At 40.5% G+C, this 12,602-nt stretch overlaps 1 long non-coding RNA gene across 1 annotated transcript in view; it reads left to right on the top strand.

Annotated features, from left to right (window-relative positions):
* LOC139004089 (uncharacterized) overlaps nucleotides 1-12,602 on the top strand; it is a 637,181-nt gene that overhangs the window by 406,931 nt on the left and 217,648 nt on the right. The window lies entirely within an intron of this gene.

The raw sequence follows: 12,602 nt of genomic DNA, 5'->3' as shown, positions 1-12,602 counted from the left end.
TCCCCGATTTGCAAATGACAGGGGGTAGAGACTGTTTCTTATTTTGTGATTGTTTCTTAATTTCACAAAATTATGAAAAAACTCCCTCTGCAGTTGAAATAGACAACTGTGGTACCAAATACACATTAAATACACAGCTCCTCACAACCTTCTCTTCTCAAACTTGTTTCTATTAATTGCTAAAAATAGAACATGGAATTAGATATTTGAAGCATTTATAGACTCATAGAAGGCTAAAAAAAGTAATGGCTTTAGAGTAGTTCTCTTTCCCTGGCCCCCTATTTTATAAACTAAAAAATCCCTAATGTCCTCATAGCAAAAGAGCAAACAAATGAGAGAGCAGAATTCAACACTAATGACCATAATTTTACAACTAAAGTGTACATATTAAATTCAATTTAAAATTAGTATTACAAATCCAACAGGTGAAATAGTGCCCTGGATACATGTGTGGTGCTCTGCATTTTAGTTTACTTGCCTCATTAGTCACAAAGCAAGTGAACAATCTAAATCTCCACATTTTAGGGACTGAAAATTCAGAAGATTCCATTTGAGATGTGATGTGGTTGTTAGCATCTTAAAGGATCGATAGGCCCAGATCAAGGGAGGAATGGCCAAAGCATTCTCTCTCTGGTTTTGTGTCTCATTGAAAACTAGGCCACCCCAATAACTTATTTAAAATTTTTATATTTCTATATTTCCTGTTCTAAAATGTAAACGTGATTTAATTTTAGAAAAAATATTCTATATTTTTATTCTTCTTCACATGCCTAGGAGAGGACTAGAAGACTATTAATTGCTTAGAGTTGATGATGATATGCTGATAGTCCCCACATTATTTTCTTTGTCTCCAAACGACAGTTACTATTCATTTAATTCTAAGCATGAACCAGGTTCTTTGCTTATTGCTAGTTATTCCAATGAGTGAAGTGCTGGTTATTATTTTGCTAAAACAGGCTGAGAGAGCTTAGCCAGATTATAAGTGGGGAAGTTAAGATTCGAGTCTAGATAGTCTGACTCCAAGACCACAGACTGTGATGCTGGACTGACCCTGGAGGCCAACCTCTGCTGGGATCAGGGGAACATCATTTCTTACCATCCTGTTTCTAACCCAGGAGCACACCGAAGAGATCACAGTGCTCATGGTGATGGATACTCTGTCCTCTTGAATGCCCTGGGAGGAGAAGGAGAATATAGTCAGGTACATAGGCGGTTGCCTCTCCTGAGGGACAGACAGTAGAGAGATAGGATTAGAGAGTGACTTTTGGCAGTTCTACCCATGACAGCTAGTGCTTGGGAGTCACTATGGAGACTCAGGCTGGGGTTCTAATTTCTCTTTGCAATTCAGATCAAGATAAGAATAAGGGCTTAACCCTTATAAATGGTAAGGATGGATTTCCACTTAAAAATATTTCCCTGTTTGCTGCCTTTTACCTCCTGACAAATGAGTGAATATGGTAAGGGCCTGAAGTTTTCAAGTTAATCAAATATTCTCTCCTATTTGCCACATACTCCCCAAAGGCTGATATTTTGGTATTCACGCTGTTACCTTTAAGATTGCCTAAGGGCAGTGGCAGAAGCCAGACAAAAATCCTCTGTGACATGATAAGTTTTTTGGGGTTTTTTTGGTATTTTTTAAAATTGTATTTTATTGTTTAAAGTATTACAAATAGTAGTACATATGTCTCCTTTTGACATGCTAGGTTTTGATTTGTGGTTTGGAAAATACACGCATGTGGTCGAGAAACAGCCTCCGCACATGCTTCTCTAGCCTGGAATTGCTAGTCTTAGTTATCAAAGCAGACATTTCACTGCAGTTTCCGATCCAAATCCTTCCGTGCCCTGGTCAGTTCCCCTGCAATCATGGTGCCTGGCAAGCAGGTTGCAGATAATTGGCGACTCTCTCCAGGGAGTGGGTGCTTTATTTGTAGGCAATAGGAACTCGAAATAAAATGAAGAACAAAGTCTCGATGGTTCCATTTTCTCCCTCATGTTGTAAATAATAAATAAGGCCCAGCATGACATTCAAACAGCTTTCCAGAACCTACACTCCTGTACTCTCGCGTAGACCAGGCTCTGTCTCAGCCCAGCGTCTCCTTGCACAGTCCCTCTTAATTAGGTTATTCTGGGGCAATGAGGCCACCGTGCCTTTCAGGGGAGTCAGCCAACAACCCTGCTTGCACTCAGCCCAGAGAAATGTGGGAGCTTGTGGGGGAGGGGTTGGAGGGCTGTGCCAGCCCCACCAGGCCTGGACCACCTGGGTCCACAGGTGGGAGCCTGAGTGTGGCAGCCTGGTTCTCCTTTGTTCTTTCTTTCAAAGTCCAAGAGCAGGTCAGTGGGGAGTCAGGCAGGACGGGCTTTACTGAGTCCCAGGCATTTTCCTTAGCCCTTTGGGAGAGTGTCTTCATTTAATCCTCACAAATACCCAGTGAGGTAGGGACTGCTACTGCACCGATTTACAGCTGAGGAAATTAAGCGCAGAGAGGTTCAGTAACTGCCCTAGGTCACAGAGCTAGAAAGTGGCAGGGCTGCCCTAAACGGTTTGGCTCAGTGGATAGAGCGTCGGCCTGTGGACTGAAAGGTCCCAGGTTTGATTCCGGTCAAGGGCATGTACCTTGGTTATGGGCACATCCCCAGTAGGGGGTGTGGAGGAGGCAGCTGATTGATGTTTCTCTCTCATCGATGTTTCTGGCTCTCTATCCCTCTCCCTTCCTCTCTGTAAAAGATCAATAAAATATATTTAAAAAAAAAAAAAAGAAAGTGGCAGGGCTGAGATTTGAATCTGGTTGGTTTCAGAGAGGGATGTTATAGAGCTCCTTCCTCTGTTCCTAGCTATGCTCTGTCCTACCCACGGGGACTTGGCACCACCATGTCATTTCAAAGGGCAATACGACCTAGGCCAGGAAGACAAAAGACGGAGGGTGTCCCATTTAGGTCACTCTGTGGCATGAACTCCAGAGTTACACCTCCCACTCCCAAACACTCCGGACAGTGCAAAACCCTCCCTCCCCCCTCCACCCCCTCCGGGCCAGGCCACAGCCCCCAGCAGGGACCTGGAACCAGGCTGACTCTGAAAATAGAGGATGTGGGCAGAGAGGCGACTGGTTCCTTTCCGTGCCAAGCAGGCACAGTGCCAACTCCTCCTGGAAGAACTCTGCCCATCTTCCTTTCCCTTGACCCAGCGGGGGAGGGAAGCGGGTCTTTAGGCAATTTTTCATTGCCTTTGAACATGGAGTTCCATTCTAGGGAGCCTCCGCATGCATGCTGCGGTGTGTTTCTAATGAACTCGGAAAGGTCAGCCTGCCCTTCTTAGAATAAAAGTCTTGTTTCTTACCTCATGTGTGGTCCTGCTGGCTGTGTGTGTGCGTGCATGTGTATGCATGTATACATGTGTGTATGTGTGTGTCTGTGTTTTTGTATATGTGTGTATGTGCATATGCATGTGTGTCTCTCTGTTTGTGTGTGTACATGTATATATGTGTTTGTGAGTGCGTCTGTATGTTTGTGTGTGTATGAGTTTGTATGTATGTGCGTGCATGTGTGTGCATATCTCTGTGTGTAGGTTTGTGTGTGTGTGTGTTAATAGTGGCTGAAAGAAGAAAAAGAACAGACCAGGCACCTCATTGAGAATTTAAAAGAGTATTTGAAGTGGGGTTGGTCTGTTGTCCGGGGAGAAGGAACACTTGACGTGTGTGGAACGCTCAGAAACAAATCCTGTTCTGAATTCAAGGTCCCTTTGTCTTAGTCGGTGGGCGGCCATTTCTACCCATTGGGTGGGACTGAGGCAGGCCCAGCAGGTGCTTGTCTCTGGATGTTCTGAGAGCAAGGGAGAGCCTCCCTTTAGCTGGGTTCCCTTGCTCAGTGGGAGAGGAGCCACAGCGTTTCTGCAGGCTGAGGGGGAAGGCACCAGGTTCATGAGGTGCAGCTCACGTTGGGGAAAGACAGTCATTGCTCCCTCAGCTCTATACAGCTCCAATGCTCTCAGTAGCCACCCTGCCTCGCTCCACCAGAGCATAGGAAAGGCAGCCTTAAGATTCAGGGTCACGGCAAAGCCATCTCTCACAGAATCCTTCCACCATGGCAGTCAGGACCCAGGCTCCATCCTGTGGACAGGTACATATTCATGCATAGATTTATGTATATAAACATATGTGTATTCATATATAGATTTATGTATATAAACCTATGTACTATATATATTATATAAATCTATGAAAGAACTAGGTGCTATGTTTATGCAGATAGTACCAAGATGAGTCACAGATATTTTCCTTATAAATGGGTTGTGAGAATAAAAACTTCTTAATGACAATAATAACAGAAGGACTGAGAATGATGCTTTCAATTTCTTTGTGTAAAGTCATTTCCCCCAGATTACATTGACTGTCACTACCTTCCTGACTGGTCTCCCTTGGATTAGAATTCTTGGAGTGCTCTGGAATTCATGTCTGTGTTTTGGATGTTTTATTAACTATATATTGTTGACACTTAATTATATTACTAGAATTTGACAAACATGAAAAGATTCCTTGCTTTCTTTTTTTTAAAAAAATATTTTATTGATTTTTTACAGAGAGGAAGGGAGAGGGATAGAGAGTTAGAAACATCAATGAGAGAGAAGCATCGATCAGCTGCCTCCTGCACACCCCCCACTGGGGATGTGCCCGCAACCAAGGTACATGCCCTTGACCGGAATCGAACCCTGGACCTTCCAGTCCCCAGGCCAATGCTCTATCCACTGAGCCAAACCGGCCAGGGAAGATTCCTTGCTTTCTCTTCCCCTTTCCCATCTATGGCCCTCCCCCCACATGACTCCTCTCTGCTCTCCCCACGTTGGACCCATAGACAAGAATATTCATTGCTTTGTTTTATGCTTGTTCTGAAAATAGAATTGGCTCCTGCATGGTGTAGTATACAGAATTTTAATGAGCACAAAGCAAGCAGCTTGGTCCTTTACTCTGCTATGAGCAGGGTGACGTCAACCTATCCAGGAAATACTGAATTGATTTTAAAATTGCTTAGAGGGTGAATAGATGGGTGGGACTGTGATTACTGTGAGACTATCATACACCCACTCCCACCTCCCTTTTCATTTATCTCAACACCAGAAGTGTTATAAGCCACCTGGATAGATGCCCTTCAAAATATAGGTTGAGGAATTGGGAAATGTTGATTTGTTTAAAGCTTAAATTTTATAAATTGTCATTATCCTAGATTTAAAGTTGTCAGACATTTTCAGCTTCCATTTTGAGGATTTTCTTTCTAATTCTAGAATTCAGTTCATTTACTAAAACTGGGAATTGCTCTTTTGCATCATCTCTTCTGCCCCCCCTCCTCCCCTCTCCCTCCTACACATTTCCTGAAGCACATTTTGGTGCTTCAGCATAAAGGGCACTCGATCTTTCATGCTGCTACATGAAATGAAAAACCCCAGCATCCAGTGTGTGAAAAGCTGGCATTGGGAGCTATTTGTCAGAACAGGCAGCAAGACGCTGTCTAATATCAAAGCCAGATAAACTCTCTCCATACCCCAAACAAGCAAACAATGAAAACCCACCCCCGATGGATCACCAATGAACAGCAGCCCCTCCATCAACTCTGTAGACTATGGTTACATTTATAGATTGCCACTTTCACAACCATTTGCTTTTTTCTTTTATTTTGCGACCTTCTTTTCAGTTTGCTGGTTTAGCTAGTGATTAATGAGTTAATCAGTAAAGATTTTGAAAGTTCTTGGAAGAATAAACATACTACATACTGCATCTACATTATGTAACATTAGGAAGATAGTGAATTCTCCAGGCTTCGTACAAAGCAACAACAACAACAACAAAAATTTTAAATTCAACTGCAGTGGCTTCAGAAATTTTATAACCACCTTTACTAATTTAAGGTTTGATTTTTTGGCTTTTTAGTTGATTCCGTGGACACATTTCTGCTGGAGAAAACTCCACAATAAATATTCTCTAACAGTGATTATTATGGTAAGCATCACTGAGACTGCCCTCATCCCATTCAAATAAATATGACCACTTAATAATTAAAATATAACATTAAAATTACAACTAAACTATTGAACAACCATCATTCAGAACTGCCTGAAATCTAGCTAAATGGAAGTCCTACAACCAGGGATTTAAAGAAGAAGCCACATTGAGACTGAGCAGGCAGACAGAAGCCATATCTGAGTCTCCTTCAGCTTGGCTCATACTGTTTGTGCTGCCCTGGTGATTACCTGAGACCTTACCTCACCCAACTTGTAGGCCCACCAAAACTATTTCCTGTGGCTTACCCATATGAGTGACCTGTCTTGGCTCATGCTTCAGACTTTCCTAAAATCTCTCAAAAAAGAAGCATCTGGCCTCAATGTGCCCCAAACCTCTTGCTAAGTGGCCCTAGGCTAGACACTAGTGACAGCCAGCCTTGGTTTGCAGCTTGGCCTCATCTGGGCATCTCCAAGCCCAGTTGAAGTAGCAACCATTTGCAGACCCTTTTGTAGATCATGTTGAGTGGCCAAGGCAGAACACAGGCAGTGGCTGACCTTGGCCTACAACTCTTGGAGGCCCAAGAGCCAGTGCACCCAGTGGACAGCTTCAGCCCACATCAGAGCACCACCTAACTACCTCCACAAACAACACATTTAAGGAGCAAACTCAGTGGGCATCAGAGCCCTGCCAAAGTAATTCCTGCTCTGTGGGGTTGGTCCCTGCAGAACTGATCCTCCATGGTGGTAGGTGGTTGTAGCCAGTCCTTGCAACTGATAAGCCCAGGGGCAAATCCCTCCTATTGATGTGCCAACAGCAATCATGGCTCAACTATAACATAAACCACTCAGGGGCAGGGCACACCTGAAGTGCTCAGCTTGGGTGACTGTGGAAGCTGTGCTACTGGACTCTACAGAATACCTATTACATAAGGCCACTGTATGAAGCCCAGGATATATAGCAGCTCTATCTAATACATAGAAACAAACACAGGGTGGCTGCCAAAATGAGGAGACAAAAACATACGTTAAATGAAAGAACAGAACACAACTCCAGAAAAAGAACTAAGCAAAATGAAGACAAGTAATCTGCTGGATGCAGAGTTCAAAACATGTGTCACAATGATGCTCAGTGAACTTCATGGGAACTTCAAGAAAGAGATAGTAAGCATAAAACAGGACATGGGAACCATAAAAAAGAACCAGCCAGAAAAAAAAATACACTAACTGAAATGAAGAATAATTTATAGGGAATCAACAGTATAGTAGAGGAAGCCTAAAATTAAATCAGTGATTTGAAATATAAGAAAGCAAAAGAAATCAGAACAGCAAAACGATAAAAGAATCTAAAAAAATGCAGGTAGGGTAAGGAGCCTCTGGGACAACTTCCAGTATACCAACATTCACATCATGGGGATGCTGGAAGGAGAAGAAAGGCAGCAAGAAATTAAAAACCTCTTTGAAAAAAATAATGACATAAAACTTCCCTAACCTGATGAAATAGACATACAAGTCCAAGAATCTTAGAGTCCTAAACAAGATGAACCCAAGGTGCCTTCACCAAGACACATCATGATTAAAATGCAAAAGATTAAAGACAGAGAAAAATCTTAAAAGCAGCAAGAGAAAGACAGTTAGTTACCTACAAGGGAACTCCCATAAGACTGTCAGCTGATTTCTCAACAGAAATTTTGCAGGTCAAAAGGAATGGCAAGAAATATTTAAAGTGATAAAAAGCAAGGACCTATAACCAAGATTACTTTACCCAGCAAAGCTATCATTTAGACTTTAAGGACATTTAGACTTAAAGAGCTTCCTAGACAAGAAAAATCTAAAGGAGATAATCACCACCAAACCAGTATTACATGGATTATTAAAGGGTCTTATTTTAAAAGAAGAAGAAAAAAATATGAACAATAAATACATATCTATCAACAATTGAATCTAAAAAAACAAATGAACAAGCAGGACAGAAAAAAAGGAATAGAACTACCATATGACTCAGCAATCCTCTTCTGGGTATCTACCTAAAAAATTTTCAAATTTTTATTTATAAGGATATATGTACCCCTATATTCATTGCAGCATCATGCATAGTAGCCAAGACATAGAAACAACTTAAGTATATCTTGATGGATGATTGGATAAAGAGAATGTGATACCCAACAGAATACTATTCAGACACAAGAAAAGATGAAATACTGCCATTTGCAACAACATGGATGTATCAAGAATATTGTGCTAAGCAAAATAAGATTGGAAAAGACAAGAACCATGTGATTTCACTCATATGTAGAATATAAAACAGAAAGAAAGAAAGGAACAAACAAACTCCGTTACAGACAACAGAAGGATGATTACCAGATTAGAAGGAGAGGGTATAAAGAGGGTGAAGGAAGAAAAATTTATAGTGAAAGAGGGAGACAAGACTTTGGTTGATGTGCACACACTGCAATATACAGATAATGTATTATTACATAACTAGAGTCCTGGTGCATGGATTCGTGCACCAGTGGGGTCCCTCAGCATAGCTTGCGGGGATTGGGTTGAAACCAACAGTTCAATGCCGCCTGCTGCTCCTGCCTACTGGTCCTGCTCATCCTGGTCCCGCTGTGCCTGCTGCAGCCACCTCTCGGTAGGCTTGCTGCTGCTCTGCTGTGGTCTCCGAACTGTGGCGGCCAGCTGTGAGCCCTGCGTCTGGCACCCGTTGGTCAGCTGAGCAGTGCTCCCGCTGTGGGAGCGCACTGACCACCAGGGGCCAGCTCCTGCGTTGAGCATCTGTCCCCTCGTGGTCAGTGCACATCATAGCAACTGGTAGACCAGTTGTTCCGTTGCTTTTATACATATAGATTGTACACTTCAAATGATGTAATGTTATTAACCAATTTTACCCCAATAAAGTTATAAAAACATAGTAAATTTTAAAAAAGGAAATGTGAAATTAAAAACTTTGGCCTTATAGAGGCCAAGTTAGTAATAAACATCACATCTAGGTAAATGATTATCTTTTAACACAGAAATTCTACTTCTGTTAATTTATCTTAAAAAATGAAAATGGATGTGCATGAATTTTATCTATTGGGTTCATTGAAATACCTAATTTTTAAAAAATATATTTTATTGATTTTTTTATAGAGAGGAAGGGAGAGGGATAGAGAGTTAGAAACATTGATCAGCTGCCTCCTTCACCCCCTACTGGGGATGTGCCCACAACCAAAGTACATGCCCTTGACCGGAATTGAACCTGGGACCCTTCAGTCCGCAGGCTGACGCTCTATCCACTGAGCCAAACCGGTTAGGGTGAAGTACTTAATTTTTAAGCAATTATTTTTTTCCTCATCCAAGGATATGTTTATTGATTTTGAGAGAGAGAGGGAGAGAGAGAGAGAAAGAGAGAGAGAGAGAAAGAGAATAGAAACATCCATCAGCTGCCTCCTGCATGTGCCCTGACTGGGAATCAAACTTGCAACTTACTTTATAGGACAACTCTTCAACCAACTGAGCCACCTGGCCAGGGCTAAGCAAATCTGTGGAAAAACTGTGTATTGTTTTGTAATTCAATTATAGTTAAACTAGAAAATGGATTAACAAGTAGCCATTATATGTAATTCTTAAAAATATTATTTAAGGATATGAAAAACTATTGCAGTAGACATAATGGAAAAAGAGATTAAAGAACACCATTTACAGTCTTTTTTTCCTTTTTATTGAATTTATTGGGATGACACTGGTTGACACACTTGTACAGGTTTCAGGTGCACAATTCCACAACACATCATCTGTACACTGTATTGTGTGTTCAGCAGCTCAAGTCAAGTCTCTGTCCATCACCATCACCCCCCTAACCCTCTTCCCTCTCTTCCCACCCCACCTTCCCTTGGCAGTCACCACACTATTGTCCCTGTCCTTGAATTCTTTCTCTCTTTCTTTTTTTTTGCTCAATCCCTCCACCCTCCCATTCAGCTCCCCAACCCCACCCCTAGCAGCTCTCAGCCTCCTCTCTATCTATGAGTCTGTCTCTATTTTGTATGTTAGTCTGTCTCTATTTCTCATGTTAGTTCATTTTGTTCATTAGGTTCCACATATGAGTAAAATCATATGGTAGTTTTCTTTCTCTGACTGGTTATTTCACTTAGCATAATGCTCTCCAGGTCCATCAAAGCTGTCACAAAGGGTAAGATTTCCTTCCTTTTTTATGGCCAAGTAGTATTCCATTGTGCATTTACAGATTTTTATTAGAAAAATTTTATGTGCTTAACTGATTATATCTGCACTTATCACATATATTTATATTACATATATACAATGTGCACATACAAAGTATACTATATATTGTCTTCCCACTATATACATATTTATTTATTTTACATGTTAAAGAAGAGCATTCTTCCTGTGTAAACTTTATGTATTTTTTCTTGTTTTCTATATTTTCCCAATATTCTACATCTCTTTGTAACCTACAAAGTATTCTGCAATTCTAATATTTTTTTATTTTTCATTTACAATTTGCATTCAACACTATTTTTTATTAGTTTCATGTATTGTGATTCTAATCTGACATATAATTCTGACATACAGAAATGTGAAGAAAGAACCTAGTTCTGCTCAGGGATATTAGATAATAGACTTTTAAATCCTGAGGTTATTGTATGCAACTAGCAAAATACATTTTATCAGTTATCCACAATAGAAAGATTGAAAACACAAAGCAGTAAAATGTATAAAAATCATTCATGCATGGATACATAGCCAACTACTATTAATATATTTCCTTAAATTATATATTCTTCTAGTATCCATTTCTATTATATCTGCTTCTTTGAATAAAGAAAATATGTATATGAAAAAATTTTGTTAAACTCTATGAGATATATAAGGAAATATGTGCCCTATTATTTGTCCTCAAAGAGCTTATAGCACACATATTTCAAAACAATAATCATAAATAATAAAAACCTAATATGCAAATAGACCGAACGGCAGAATGACCAGTAGCTATGACACACACTGACCACAAAGGGGCAGACACTCAATGCAGGAGCTGTCCCCAGTCCGCAGACCCCAGGCCAGCCAAGGTGGGTGCCAGCGGGGGATCTCCTAATCGCCCCACCAGTCACCCCACAGATCAGTCCTGATCGCCGGCCAAGCCTAGGGACCCTGCCCGTGCACGAATTTTATGCACCGGGCCTCTAGTTCATAATAAAAGGCAGTATTCGATCTGTCAGATGAGTGGTGTAGACACATTAGTCCTGAAAGTCCAGAGAACAATCTCATTGTGGTGTCATGGCTCCCAAAGGAGACCAGGAGAGGAGGCTGAACTTGAAGTTGGTCTTTGAAGAATTCATAATCTTTGGGGAAGTGGAGTTCATTCTAAGTTGAAAGAAAACAGCCAGACACCAAGGTGAGTTCCTTAACATGCGCGTAGGAATTCATGCATAAACAGGCTTTACTTAGATACTGGCTTTCATTCAAGGTTAGGATAAATTTGGAAAGAGTATCTCGAATTACCAGGCTGAGGAAAATTGTATTTAACTTATAAAGAACAGAATATTTCATAATACCCAGAGTTTTCAAGCAAAGAAATTATCAAATTCTTTATTTCATCACTTTAAAAATGATGGAAGAGTAATCTTGTTTGTAAAATGATTAAATAATCCAGAGTACAGAAATTGCACCATGATGAAACCAAAGGGAAATAAGAACTGAAGTGGTGCCTAGTATGAGAGCAGTATTTCCTTAATCCTTCTTCTTTTCAAATAATTACAATGTTGGGGGTAACCCAAACCTGTCAAAATGCCTTCCACATAGTAATGTTCGATATATGATGGATGGATATATGAATAAATAACCATTTGGTTGATGAACCCAATAAAATGAACAAGAGCCATCATGTAAAGCCTGGAAGGAAATTGCCTTTAGATAGCTCACTTTCTGCTTCATTAAAGATTAACTCATTTTTATCTACATATGACATGTGGCTGGACAAGGAAACTGATCCTTTTTGTTCTACATTTTAAAGACAAGTGAAGAGCACAAACAGCAAACAAATGAAAGCAAATGAAAAACAGAAAAATGAAACAAGACAAAACAAAAGCCTGACACATTCCACATGTCAACAAACTAAAATAATGTATTGTTGATTGGTTGTACCTCAGGGAAAAGTAGCTAAAACACCTCTTGAAAAAAGAGCTTAAAGGTTTCCAGGTGGCTTTTACTCTGTCAGAACTCATTACGTGAATGGGGACACATATTTACAGGCTGCTAATACCCAGCTGATAAGAAACCATATCTGAATTATTTCTAAGTGCCCTGGGAGCCCAAAAGGAGTGAAGCGTCTCTGCTTAGATGTCACTCTCAATCAATTGCAGTTACCTGAGTTGTCATTTACCCATAATCAGGAACGAAGACTTGAATCTGAATCAAGCTTCAATTTCCTTAACTTGAAATTCAGCAAAAACAGTCAAGAACTAAATAAAAGAGTCAATATTAGTAATTTGATAGTTTGCCTTTTAAAATCATGAGGTAATACAGAAATACATTTTACTCTAGTATACCAGTTACTTAAGAGCCAAAGTTGATTTCTAATCTTGATTAATTGTTTTGGTGGTTGTTTCTGCCA

The sequence above is a fragment of the Myotis yumanensis genome, unplaced genomic scaffold (assembly GCF_028538775.1).
Source record: "Myotis yumanensis isolate MYYU_CA2020_CCGP unplaced genomic scaffold, mMyoYum1.0.hap1 SCAF_2, whole genome shotgun sequence".
NCBI lineage: Eukaryota > Metazoa > Chordata > Mammalia > Chiroptera > Vespertilionidae > Myotis > Myotis yumanensis.
Note: the sequence above shows the minus strand (reverse complement) of the source record. Positions and strands in the feature narration are given on the sequence as shown.